Here is a 15,137-nt window from a genome sequence, read left to right as displayed (position 1 = left end):
GTTAAGCAAAATGAGAAGACAGAGAAACACATAGCAGATGAAGAAGGAAAGAAAACCCAACAGACCAAACAAATGAAGAGGAAATAGGCAGTCTACCTGAAAAAGAATTCAGAATAATGATAGTAAAGATGATCCAAAGTCTTCGAAGTATAATGGAGAAAATACAAGAAACATTTAACAAGGACCTATAAGAACTAAAGAGCAAACAAACAATGATGAACAACACAATAAATGAAATTAAAAATTCTCTAGATGGAATCAATACCAGAATAACTGAGACAGAAAAACGGAAAAGTGACCTGGAAGATAAAATAGTGGATATAACTACCACAGACCAGAATAAAGAAAAAAGAATGAAAAGAACTGAGGACAGTCTCAGAGAGCTCTGGGACAACATTAAGCACCCCAACTTTTGAATTATACTGGTCCCAGAAGAAAAAGAGAAAAAGAAAGGGACTGAGAAAATATTTGAAGACATTATAGTTGAAAACTTTCCTAATATGGGAAAGGAAATAGTCCATCAAGTCCAGGAAGTACAGAGAGTCTCATACAGGATAAATCCAAGGAGAAACACACCAAGACACATTAATTAAACTTTCAAAAGTTAAATTCAAAGAAAAAATATTAAAAGCAGCAAGGGAAAAGCAACAAATAACATACAAGGGAATCCCCATAAGGTTAACAGCTGATTTTTCAGCAGAAACTCTGCAAGCCAGAAGGGAGTGGCAGGACATATTTAGAGTGATGAAAGGGAAAAACCTACAACCAAGATTATTCTAAGTAACAAGGATCTCATTCAGATTTGATAGAGAAATTAAAACCTTTACAGACAAGCAAAAGCTATGAGAATTCAGCACCACCAAACCAGCTTTACTATAAATGCTAAAGGAACTTCTCTAGGCAGGACTCACAAGAGAAGAAGACCTACAAAAACAAACCCCATAAAATGAAGAAAATGGTAATAGAAACATACATTTCAATAATTACCTTAAATGTAAATGGATTAAATGCTCCAACCAAAAGACATAGACTGGCTGAATGGATACAAAAACAAGACCCATACATATGCTGTCTACAAGAGACCAACTTCAGACCTATGGACACATACAGACTGAAAGTGAGGAGATGGAAAAAGATATTCCATGAAAATGGAAATCAAAAGAAATCTGGAGTAGCAATCCTCAAATCAGACAAAACAGACTTTAAAAAGAAGACTATTACAAGAGGCAAAGAAGGACACTACATAATGATCAAGGGATCCAACCAAGAAGAAGATATAACAATTGTAAATATTGATGCACCCAACATAGGAGCACCTCAATACATAAGGCAAACGCTAAGAGCCATAAAAGGGGAAATCGACAGGAACACAGTAATAGTAGGGGACTTTAACACACTCCTTTCACCAATGGACAGATAATCCAAAATGAAAATAAATAAGGAAACATAAGCTTTAAATGACACATTAGACAAGATGGACTTAATTGAGATTTATAGGACATTCCATGCAAAAACAACAGAATACACTTTCTTCTCAAGTGCTCATGGAACATTCTCCAGGATAGATCATATCTTGGGTCACAAATCAAGCCTTGGTAAATTTACGGAAATTGAAATCATATCAAGCATCTTTTCCGACCACAGTGATACGAGACAAGGTATCAATTACAGGAAAAAAATCTATAAAAAATACAGACACATGGAGGCTAAACAATATGCTACTAAATAACCAAGAGAGCACTGAAGAAATCAAAGAAGAAATCAAAAAATACCTAGAAACAAATGACAATGAAAACACAATGACCCAAAACCTATGGTATGCAGCAAAAGCAGTTCTAAGAGGGAAGTTTATAGCAATAAAATCCTACCTCAGGATACAAGAAACACCTCAAATAAACAACCTAACATTACACCTAAAGCAATTAGAGAAAGAGGAACAAAAAAATCCCCAAAGTTAGCAGAAGGAAAGAAATCATAAATATCAGATCACAAATAAATGAAAAAGAAATGAAGGAAATGATAGCAAAGATCAATAAAACTAAAAGCTGTTTCTTTAAGAAAAACAAAACTGACAATCCATTAGCCAGACTAATCAAAAAAAAGAAAGAAGACTCAAATCAACAGAATTAGAAATGAAAAAGGAGAAGTAACAACTAACACTGAAGAAATGCAAAGGGTCATGAGAGATTACCAGAAGTAACTATATGCCAATAACATGGACAACCTGGAAGAAATGGACAAATTGTTAGAAAAGCACAACCTTCCGAGACTGAAGCAGGAAGAAATAGAAAATATAAACAGACCAATCAAAAGCACTGAAATTGAAACTGTGATTTAAAATTTCTAACAAACAAAACCCCAGGACCACACGGCTTCACAGGCTAATTCTATCAAACATTTAGACAACAGCTAACACCTATCCTTCTCAAACTCTTCCAAAATATAGCAGAGGGAGGAACATTCCCAAACTCATTCTACGAGGCCACCATCACCCTGATACCAAAACCAGACAAAGATGTCACCAAAAAATAAAACTACAGGCCAATATCTCTGATGAACATAAATGCAAAAATCCTCAATAAAATATTAGCAGACAGAATCCAACAACACATTAAAAGGATCATACACCATGATCAGGTAGGGTTTATCACAGGAATGCAAGGATTCTTCAATATATGCAAATCAATCAATGTAATACACCATATTAACAAGTTGAAAGATATAAACCATATTATCATCTCAGTAGATGCAGAAAAAGCTTTCAACAAAATTCAACACCCATTTATGATAAAAACTCTCCAGAAAGTAGGCATAGAGGGAACTTACCTCAACATAATCAAGGCCATATATGACAAACTCACAGCCAACGTCGTTCTCAATGGTGAAAAATTGAAACCATTTCCACTAAGATCAGGAAAAAGACACGGTTGCCCACTGTCACCACTATGATTCAACATAATTTTGGAAGTTTTAGCCACAGCAATCAGAGAAGAAAAAGAAATAAAGGGAATCCAAATCAGAAAAGAAGAAGTAAAACTGTCACTGTTTGCAGATGACATGATACTATACATAGAGAATCCTAAAGATGCTACCAGAAAACTACTAGAGCTAATTAATGAATTTGGTAAAGTAGCAGGATACAAAATTAATGCACAGAAATCCCCTGCACTCCTATACACTAATGATGAAAAATCTGAAAGAGAAATTAAGGAAACACTCCCATTTACCACTGCAACAAAAAGAATAAAATACCTAGGAATAAACCTACCTAAGGAGACAAAAGACCTGTATGCAGAAAACTATAAGACAGTGATGAAAGAAATTAAAGATGATAGAAACAGATGAAGAGATATACCATGTTCTTGGATTGGAAGAATCAACATTGTGAAAATGACTGTACTACCCAAAGCAATCTACAGATTCAATGTGATCCCTATCAAACTACCAATGACATTTTTCACAAAACTGGAACAAAAAATTTCACAATTTGTATGGAAACACAAAAGACCATGAGTAGCCAAAGCAATCTAGAGAAAGAAAAATGGAGCTGGAGGAATCAGGTTCCCTGTCTTCAGACTATACTACAAAGATACAGCCATCAAAACAGTATGGTACTGGCACAAAAACAGAAAAATAGATCACTGGAACAGCACAGAAAGCCCACAGATAAACCCACACACATATGGTCACCTTATCTTTGATAAATGATGCAAAAATATACAATGGAGAAAAGCCAGCCTCTTCAATAAGTGGTGCTGGGAAAACTGGACAGCTACATGTAAAAGAATGAAATTAGAATAGTCCCTAACACCATACACAAAAATAAAATTAAATTGGATTAAAGACCTAAATGTAAGGCCAGACACTAGAAGACTTCTAGAGGAAAACATAGGCATAACACTCTATGGCAAAAATCACAGCAAGATCCTTTTTGACCCACCTCCTAGAGAAATGGAAATAAAAATTAACAAATGGGACCTAATGAAACTTAAAATCTTTTGCACAACAAAGGAAAACCTAAGCAAGACAAAAAGACAAACCTCAGAATGGGAGAAAATATTTGCAAACTAAGCAACTGACAAAGGATTAGTCTCCAAAATGTACAAGCAGCTCATGCAGCTCAATATCAAAAAAACAACCCAATCCAAACATGGGCAGAAGACCTAAATAGACATTTCTCCAAAGAAGATATACAGATTGCCAACAAACACAGGAAAAATGCTCAACATCACTAATTATCAGAGAAATGCTAATCAAAACTACAGTGAGGTATCACCTCACACCAGTCTGAATGGCCATCATCATAAAATCTACAAACAATAAATGCTAGAGAGGGTGTGCAGAAAAGAGAACCCTCTTGCACTGTTGGTGGGAATGTAAACTGATACAGCCACTGTGGAGAACAGTATGGAGGTTCCTTAAAAAACTAAAAATAGAACTACCATACGACCCAGCAATCACACTACTGGGCATATACCCTGAGAAAACCATAATTCAGAAAGAGTCATGTAACACAATGTTCATTGCAGGTCTATTTACAACAGCCAGGACATGGAAGCAACCTAAGTGTCCATCGACAGTTAAATGGATAAAGAAGATGTGGCACATATATACAATGGAATATTACTCAGCCATAAAAAGAAACGAAAATGAGTTATTTGTAGTGAGGTGGATGGACCTACTGTCTGTCATACAGAGTGAAGTCAGAAAGAGATAAACACCACATGCTAACACATATATGTGGAATCAAAAAAAAAAAAAAAAACTGGTTCTGAAGAACCTAAGGGCAGGACAGGAATAAAGACACAGACATAGAAAATGGACTTGAGGACATGGGGAGGGGGAAGGGTAAGTTGGGATGAAGTGAGAGAGTGGCATTGACATATATACTCTACCAAATGTAAAATAGATAGTAGCGTGAAGCAACCACATAGTACAGGGAGATCATCTCAGTGACCACCTAGAGGGGTGGGATAGGTAGGCTGGGAGGGAGATGCAAGAGAGAGGGTCTATGGGGATGTATGTATACGTATAGCTGATTCACTTTGTTATACAGCAGAAACTAACACAACATTGCAAAGCAATTAAACAATAAAGAGGTTAAAAAAAAAGAAAAACAAATTTTTTACTTTTCCAATTATTTTTGCATCCCCAGTACCTCAACAAGTAAGAGTGAATAGCACATGAATGCCGTGTACCTAATTATGATGAAAATATATATTTTACTATGGGTCATACTGAAAATGTTTAAGAGACAAGCTTTCTGTCACTGTGCATGATGAAAACACTAGGGCACTGGGCCACCTGAAAGCTTTGTAAGGTATATTCATACACTATGGAGGCTCCAGATGATGTTAACCAGGATGGAGCTGTCTGGTTTTAAAACTATACGATCTTATAAACTATGGAAGTAGTGATGTTTAACCCCCAAATATTCTGGGACAATGAGAGATATCTTTACAAAAATGAAGAGCTTTCAAGTGAAAGAACAAATATTTCAACAGTACTTGTACAAGAAGGCAAACTTTAAAGAATGTATATGTATTCTTCATATGAAAATACCAAAAATAGGAATGTTTACAAAAAATATTTCCAGTAGGGAAATAGCGTTCAGCACTTTCATTAGTGGATGGTGTCTTGATACCGACATTTTTAATTTTTATTTTATTTTATTTATTTTATTTTATTTATTTATTAAAATAAATATATTTTATTTATTTATTATTTTATTTATTTATTTAAAATAAATTTTAAAATAAAATTTATTTTATTTATTTTATTATATATATACGCGGGCCTCTCACTGTTGTGGCCTCTCCCGTTGCGGAGCACAGGCTCCGGACGCGCAGGCTCATCGGCCATGGCTCATGGGCCCTGCCGCTCCGCGGCATGTGGGATCTTCCCGGACTGGGGCACGAACCCATGTCCCCTGAATCGGCAGGAGGACTCTCAACCACTGCACCACCAGGGAAGCCCGATATCGACATTTTTAAAGCAGATAAATTCCTCCATTTTCAAGGAAAGGACTCTAAGTTCTTTCCTGAGTCTATTTAATCTTTAGTTCAAATTTACTTTGTATAAAGATTATTTCCACATTAAAAAATAACTAAACAATTAGTAGGTTAGTGACTTGGTTGTGCTAGGAATTGTGTAGCTGGTACAGCAAGGGAATCCAGAAAACAACTGCATTATGGTATACCATATTACTGACATTAACCACTTTTGTTGTTTCTGAGAGATATGAAAATGGTCCAAATATCGCTTGTAATGACCATCTTTATAATGGAATATTACCTATTTTCTTTTAGAAAGTATCAATTACTCATCATGTGATAGCTTAAATTGAATTAGGTGTTCTTTTTATATCCAATGCAAATTCTAACTGTATGGTCTGTGAAATAGCTGATTGTGAAATATTTTACAACCAAATACAAAGAATTTTGGGGGGAGGAGTCAGATTTATATTTTGTCATCACCATTTTTATATGGTCTACATTTTATTATTATCACTTTTTTCAAAAACAAACTTTTTTTTAAATTTTGAGAATTTACATTTTCTTTTCTTATAAAGGCAATATACAGTTCTGATAATTTAAAAATGGAAAACTAAAAAGGATAAAAATAAATTATTTAAAATTTCAGTTCTTAAAGCACACCCATTGTTTACTTTTCAGTGTATATTCCTCAGTTATTTTTCATACATGGATTTTATAAATTTGGGATTATATTATGATCAGTTTCTTATATTCTTTCCATTAATCTGGAAGATGATACTTACACAATATTTTTTAAATACTATTTTTGTACATTTATGAAATATGTACTATTATTTTTTGGTAGGGAAAGTCCCACATTATTTCTATTTGTTCTTAAATAGTCTTAGCTAATCTATCTCTTCCTTTTATCAGATGTAATCCTGCATATTTTTGACAAGTTACAAAAACAATCTAATTGGTATTTTCTTGGAATGTCATGTCTGTAAACTGTGGAAGGAAAAAAGGCATCTTTATATTTTGCCACCTTTATATTTTGCCATATATATATTCTCATATATAGTATACAAGAGAACATATATTATCATATATAAAACATGTTTTATAAAACATATAAAAATTAATCTCCTCCTGAAAATGACCTATATGTCCAATAGAATCCCTCTTATTGCACTCCTTGATCAGTTAATATGTCCATAAAATATGACAAGATTATATGTTATTTAAATTTTATTTTCCCTGAAGAGGAAAAGTAGAAGGAAGAAAAATAAAAATGCTGTCCTAAGGGAAATACTTATATTTCCTAAATATTTTGAGGAATATGCTGCAACTTTTGGCTAAATCTAAATAAAACCCTTCAGGAATTTATCAATCTGTAAAATGGAAATGGTAAAAAGAAGATATAAAATTCATCATAGTCTGAAAATCAAATTGAGACAGATAGCTTTTATTTACAACTTTTACTGCTGTATAGTCCTCTAAATTCTATTTTATTATTATTATGATTTTTTTCCTAGTTAAAGTCATCTTTAGTGTGATGTAACATTCTTTAGGTTGGACATTATTGTACATGAAACACAAATGAATAATAGCAATATTATATTGTTCAACATAAGGTGGCATTGGTAGTCTTGTGGTTTTCAAATATCAAGTTATAATGTCAGGAATACACAGAAGACGACACTATTAAAAAGAAAAAGCTCATTACAGATGTGAAAAAAAAAGCTGTTAAAACTATCCATAAATTAATTCTAGTACAGTCCAGGATTCTGAAAATGAGTAGCAATGTACCTTATTGAATTTAAATAGAACTGAAAAATCAAATAGTGTTCATGATAAGCAGAATTGCTTCGAAATGAAATTAGGATAAGGAATCTTGCTGGTTTAAAAAATTAGCCATGAATTTTTAGATTTATATGCCATAAATGCTATCTATTGTGAGTTTAATAGAACTATGTATTAGTTGTCAACATCTCAAAATAGTTTTAGATAGACTCAACAAGGAAAATGAAGGACTGAGCAAGGGAGGACATTCAATTTCTCATTTTAACTTAGTTTACACCAGCAATTTCAAGAGAACAAATGATCAGGCATGCCTGGCATTTTTAGCAGGACAACATGTTACAGTAGAGGTGAGAAAGAGCTCAGAAGATGGTCTTGACTGACTAATGTGCTCAGAAACTTCTGTCTGCTTGAACAAACAGAAAAATACGGAAATCAATAATGCCAGCTGGACGATAACTCAATAGTGAGAAGAACCAGATACACTACATCTAAAAGAATACATGCAACACTAATGAAAAGGAAAAAATTAAATATGCATAAATCTCAAAGACTAAGCTATGAGTAAATGTTTACTTAGTATGTCTCCTGTGCCAAGCACTGTTTTCAGAGCTGGAGGATATGGTAATAAATGAGGTAGACAAAATCCCTGTTCTCACAGAAATATTTTTGGGCAGGAATGGGGTTGTTGAAGTGTGGAGGGATTTGGGAGTAGAGACTATAGCTAATAAACTCCTAAATTATTACTTCAAAAGAACAACAACTGAAAAGGAACGTGGTGATTTTACATAGTGGTAATTGGAGAAAGAAAACAAAATTGGATGGGAGCAAGAATAATTTGTTCTCAGGCTCAATGTTTTAGGAAATAAGAAAATTATAAATGATTTTGCAAGCATAGTCAATCTTGGCTTTAAGTGCATGCAAATAATTAGGGGCTATATTGTGAGAGTAATGTAAGGTGGTAAAAGTGAATAGTGAACCGAGTCATAGAATATAAGCTGAACCTTTGCAGGTGGGTATTAAGCATATTATGAATCCTAGTTCCTACTCACTCTTTAGAATGTGTTCTCTAGAGGCAGGGGGATATGGAAAGAGAGACTGTAGAAGTTTTAATTCAGTAACAAAATTGGGATTTAATAATAAATGTTAAAATACTGGATTTAAAAAATTATTGATCAATGGCCTTTTTGGAATATTTTCAGTTTTAATACATCGACTTAAGTTTTCTTCTATATTATGATCTAGGCACTGTACCAAGATTCCTCAAAAATACAATGTTGTGAAGGCCTTTAGAGAATTTATAAATCAGTAGCAATGAATGCTAAAGATAAAACAAAGCAAATATCACAAGACAAATATATAGTATTGTAGATATTTAAGTGAGTTGTGATATAGGGAATCTTTGTGATGTTTCACATTGATGAAGAATGGAATATGACTTCTAAAATATTTCTGATGTGTGTGATACATAGTCAAATAGGAAGCACACTAACAGTCAAATAGGAAGCACACTAAAAGTTAAACATGAGCATTTAAACGATTAATAAAAATTAGTCATGCACGCTTAATACTGACATATGAACATGCACATGGGATAAAGTATATTTTGAATGTTTAGGATATATGATCAACTATAGGGTTTATTCTTTTCCTTATATGAAGAATTGATTATTAATGAGTGATTTACTTATCAAATAGATTTCAAAGATTTTGTTGAAAATATTTGATTACTGACCTTACATTATAGTATCTATAATTAAGAATAAGAAATAGCAATGTAAACTCTAGGGACTATTATATAACATGTTCCTGAAAATTTGCAAGATCAAATATTACACTAATGGGTTCTTGCTCAAGAGTACTCATAAAATAAAATAACAAATTTGTTCTCTTGTGAGGCAGTTTGAAAAATAGCTTTCATGACTATAAAGTCACTAACTGATTAATATGCTCATTCTTTTTTATTTTTTCACCATCAGATCAGTGTCCACAATGTAAGACTTTTAAAATGCTTATATTAATAAAAATTATTTTATAAGTTATACTTGTTACTAAAAGTAAAGCATAAGCACAGACATTGTGGATGCCAATTAATAATACCTCTTAACTATTAATTATATGTCCTAATTATGCAATTTGCATGTACAGTACTTATACTAATTAGGTAATTAGAGTATATGCCTAGAACTGTGCTGCAATATAGTGAAAGACCTTAAAATATTTTAGATAGTAAAAAAAAAAAAAGCACATAGTCATCCAATCTTTTTCTAAATAAGGATAACGGTATCTTAAAAGAGAGATTAAATAATATGGTAACAACAAAGGTAATATTTGCAGTCAAATGCTCTACCCCTGAGCTATACCCCCAATAATATGGTAATAACAAAGGTAATATTTTTCCAAAGAATCTCTCTGGATTCAGATTCTGTGGAGATGCCCATAGAAAACAAAATATTAACTATACCTCCCATCATACACAATATAGGAATTCCAACATTCTCTGTAATATTATCACGAATATTATCTCTGTAAAGATTATCAGTCCCTTTGCTGTATTCTCTTTGAAAACACATCATCAAAATTGTGATGGATAAGAAACTCAAAGTCAAGATGGCAGATAGTGGAGACATAATTTAAGAGCCTTACACTTCTGTAGATAAACAGTTAGTTACCAATATACCTCCTTTCTTCCACTAATTAAATCCCTGGAAAGTATACATAAGTTAATTTTCCTAGAACACTGAACAATGTTAAACATGATGACAGAGGAAGGTCCTGAAAGGTAGTCTCAAAATATCTAGGCAACTATTATCAACTGCTGCTGAAGTCATTAGGTGAACAGTTGATGGGGAACTTTATAACAGATAGACCAGGCTGAACAACTCCTGAATCTAATAATCATTTTTAAAGCACTAAAACTGAGACAACCACACCATGTATTACCTAATGTAACACAATATAAACTACACACACTACAATAATATATTATTGTGGGGGAGGGGGCCAGAGCAGGAACAAAAAACACCTGAATCTAATTATCAGTTTATAGGCAATATGAAGAATAAAGGTTCATGTTAAACTATGCTATGAAGCTACAATTAGCCAAATCCAGAGTTTGGGAAATTCTAAGGAGTACACAATTAAGCAGCATCAACTATTACTTGACATGAAACAAAAAAATATAGATGGGGAACGGTTATAGAGTAAAAGAAATTCAAGACACAGAGCAACCAAATAAAACATGTGAACCTTATTTTGATCATGATTCTATCATCAATTGTAGAAAACACTTTTTTTTTTTTTTTTTTTTTTCCGGTACGCGGGCCTCTCACTGTTGTGGCCTCTCCCGTTGCAGAGCACAGGCTCCGGACGCGCAGGCTCAGCGGCCATGGCTCACGGGCCCAGCCGCTCCGCGGCATGTGGGATCTTCCCGGACCGGGGCACAAACCCATGTCCCCTGCATCAGCAGGCGGACTCTCAACCACTGCGCCACCAGGGAAGCCCCAAAAACACTTTTTTTTTTTTTTGCTGTACGCGGGCCTCTCACTGCTGCAGCGCCTCCCGCCGCGGAGCACAGGCTCCGGACGCGCAGGCCCAGCGGCCACGGGTCACGGGCCCAGCCGCTCCGCGGCACGCGAGATCCTCCCGGACCGGGGCACAAACCCGCGTCCCCTGCATCGGCAGGCGGACTCCCAACCACTGCGCCACCAGGGAAGCCCCTCCAAAACACTTGAGATAATGCGGAAACATTTGAAATTGACCAGGTACTAGATCGTATTATACAATTATTGTTTTATAAGGTATTATTTTGTTTTGGTTATGTATAAACAACATATCCTTACCTATTTAGATACACACAGAACTATTTATCTGTAGAGCAACGTTAAGTCTGAGATTTGCTTAAAAATAAAACTGAAGCAAACAAACACATAAAAAAGTTTGGGTATGTGTGCTCTGGGGGAAGGGAGATGGATATAATGGCAAAATATTGATAATTGTAATAGGTATAGGAGGCAGAAAAATGACCACCCCTATCCCCCAAAGAGGTCTAGATCTTTATCCCTGAAACCTGTGACTATCTTGTTAAATGGCAAGGGATAATCAAAGTTGCAGATGGAAGTTTGCTTATCAACTGACCTTGAGATGGGGGAACTATCCTGGAAGACCCTGCAACAGGGAGGAGTGGGGAGGAGATGGAGTGAGTCAGTGTATCATAAGGGTCCTTAGAAGTATAAAAGGAAAGCAGAAGGGAAAGTATGAGGGAGATACCAACATGAGAAAGACTTGGCCTCATGTTGCTGGCGTTGAAGATATAAATATGACACCCTGAAGCTGCAGGAGCCTCTTGGTACTTAAAGGACAAGAAAACAGATGCTCCCCTAGAGTCTCCAGGAAGGTAACACAGCCCTTATTTTTAACCCAATGAGATCCATTTCTGACTTCTGACCTCTAGAACTATTAAAATAATGACCTATGCTGTTTTAAACCACCAGGTTTGTTATTATTTTTTTTTTTTTACAGCAGCAATAGAAAAATAAAGTACTAGGTAATGGGTATGTTAGTTTCATTATTCTCCCTACTTTCGAGTTTATTTTAAACTTTCCACAGTAAAACTTTAAAAAAAATATTTTAAGATTCTGAGAATTTTCCATCACCAATTTTGTATTTAAAGTCCAATAGCTCAATAGCAAAAAGCTTAATTTATGGACATATGAAATCTAACAACACGACCAGTTATGAAGATGCCCTTTATATATAATCAGAGATGTCACAATGCAGAGATGTCACAATGTACTCAACTATAACTAGTTGAGTAACATGGCACTGTTAAAGAGTAGGAAAAAAAAGTGGGCAGTGTCTTCACGATAGATTTGTGGTCACATATTTAAAGGCAAATATACCACATGATGAGACCATCAATTCGTAGATCAGAGAAGATGGTACACTCTTTATGCCATTTTGTGTTGAATATTCATCATTAATTTTGGAATTTTTGGAAGTGAAGCATAGTTAAAACAAAAAATCCCTCTTATAAACCCTACATTTTTAGACCAAAAAGTCAAAGGGTGATAATGTATTATTTTCTTAAACTGTAATTTATGTGCTAGCTTCGGCAGCACATATAGTAAAACTGGAACAATACAGAGAAGATTAGCATGGCCCCTGCGCAAGGATGACATGCAAATTCGTGAAGCGTTCCATATTTTTGATAAATCTATTTGCAGGGCAGGAATAGAGACCCAGACACAGAGAATGGACACGGGAGTGGGTAGAGGGGTGTGGGATGAATTGGGAGATGGGACTGCCCTAAGAGCACTGCCATGTGTAAAGCAGATAGCTAGTGGAACCTGCTGTATAGCACAGGGAGCTCAGCTCCATGCTCTGTTATGACCTAAATGGGTGGGATGGAGGGGGGATGGGAGAGGTGGGGGGTGGAAAGAAGTTCCAAAGGGGAGGGGATATAGGTATACTTGTAGCTAATTCACTTCATTGTACAGCAGAAACTAACACAACATTGTACAGCAGCTATACCCCAATTAAAAAAAAAAGCTGTAATTTAATATTATAATCATTTGTTTAATAAAATTATATTCTCAGGAATATATATATATATATATATATATATATATATATATATTTTTTTTTTTTTTTTTTGCAGTACACGGTCCTCTCACTGTTTTGGCCTCTCACGTTACGGAGCACAGGCTCCGGACGCGCAGGCTCAGCGGCCATGGCTCACGGGCCCAGCAGCTCCGCGGCCCGTGGGATCTTCCCGGACCAGCGAAGTCCCCTGCATTGGCAGGCGGACTCTCAACCACTGCGCCACCAGGGAAGCCCTCTCAAAAATATTTTTATGTCATTATGGTAGATTGTGACTTTTTTGAAGGGTAGTTTTTTTTTTTTCTATCGTCTGAAAAACAATTCTCTATGTCCTCAGATACTTAATTTAATTAAAAAAAAAAAAGACTACTTCACAGTAGTGAAGAAAATGGAGATTCCTGAATGACATTTTCCCTTTAAAAGACATTTTACATTTTAAAGTAATAATAAAAGGTGATGTAGAAGAAAATGCTTTTCTCTAGGGTACATCAAATACGTATAAGCTTACCTAAAATGGTTCCAATTTCTCCACTGCAGCCACCGTAATTCAAGATTATCTGTGGTAAATTTAAACTGCTTGTTCAGCCTTAAAACAAATTTTAATTTACCTGAGGCTTCACACTAGACCTCGTTCACTTTAAGTCGGACCCACTTTGACCCCGACTCAGCCCAGTTTTTAAGTCGGATTCAGTCTGACTCCGGAAACGGGCGGGGTTTCTAAGTTGGACGCAGTCTGACCCCGGAAGCAGTCTGACTTTTTAGTCAGACCCGGTCAGACTCCGGTTGTTACCGGACCCAGCGCCGCCCGAAAAAGAAGTGCGCGAATAGAGTCTGAAAGCTCATAATGCAAAAGCTGCAGAGCTAAAATCTGGTATCTGAGAGTTATTTATCCACCAGCTCCGAGGCAGCGAGAAAGAGAGGAACTTAAGCGGCTTAAAGGTACCTCAGCCTGGTTGCTCATTGCTCCTGGGGACCCTCAGGGGCCTCCTTTGGTCCCTTCTTTTAAAATGAGAAGTGTTAAGAGATAAACGGAGGTATATTTTAAAATTTAAGAATTTTTTTGAGCGAAAATCTATTTGACTCGGCATTGCCAAACATGAAGTGGTTACTAGCACTCCAGCTGACAGGAGCTCCGAGAGCGACTTTTATAGAGAGAAGGTAGAAGCAAAGTAAGAAAATTGTTGATTGGCTACAGCTTGTAGCCTCGTTGGCCTTTGGACTTGGTTTTCCTTAGCGTTTTGATGTCGTAACCTTGAGGCATTTACAGGCTTAATTTCGTTTTGGTTACAGTAGGCAGCCAAGGTATTAGAGCCACATCAGTGAATGGTCTCCCTGTTTAATTAATATAACAGAGCAAATTTAACATTAGTTCCCCATCACTGACTTTAAAGCAGGATTCAGATTTTGCTTTATGCAACTCTAGTCTAAATAAATTTATAGCGAACAGCAGAGGTAGAAGCCTTTTGAACTTCTGGACATAGGTGATAGTGGCTATATTTTATTTTTTGTTTTCTGAATTTGGTCATCTTTCAAGAAAGAAAAAATGAAAACAAAACACCAAAACACAGTACTTTTATTATAATTGTCTTATGTCATAATTGTGACTGTGAGTGAAATTGAAAAAAAATTATTTAAAATTTTACTCTTAACTAGCTCATTTTACAGGAATAGAAAATCTCACCAAATTAATAGAGGGCAAAGGATGAGATATATTTTTTAAACTGGTACTATTAATGTGCCAATATTAGTAATTCAATTTTT

The 15,137-nt window shown here is 35.2% G+C and overlaps 1 long non-coding RNA gene across 1 annotated transcript in view; it reads right to left on the bottom strand.

The window, feature by feature from the left end:
* Nucleotides 1-14,012, bottom strand: part of LOC307184363 — a 422,536-nt gene extending 408,524 nt beyond the window's left edge. Inside the window, exon 1 of the long non-coding RNA XR_013827716.1 lies at nt 13,885-14,012. This is a non-coding gene — a long non-coding RNA (uncharacterized lncRNA). The remainder of the gene's footprint in view (nt 1-13,884) is intronic.
* Nucleotides 14,013-15,137: the final 1,125 nt, after the last annotated feature.

Source organism: Stenella coeruleoalba (assembly GCF_951394435.1).
Source record: "Stenella coeruleoalba genome assembly, chromosome: 3".
In the NCBI taxonomy this organism is placed as follows: domain Eukaryota; kingdom Metazoa; phylum Chordata; class Mammalia; order Artiodactyla; family Delphinidae; genus Stenella; species Stenella coeruleoalba.
This window is presented reverse-complemented; position numbering and strand designations above follow the sequence as displayed.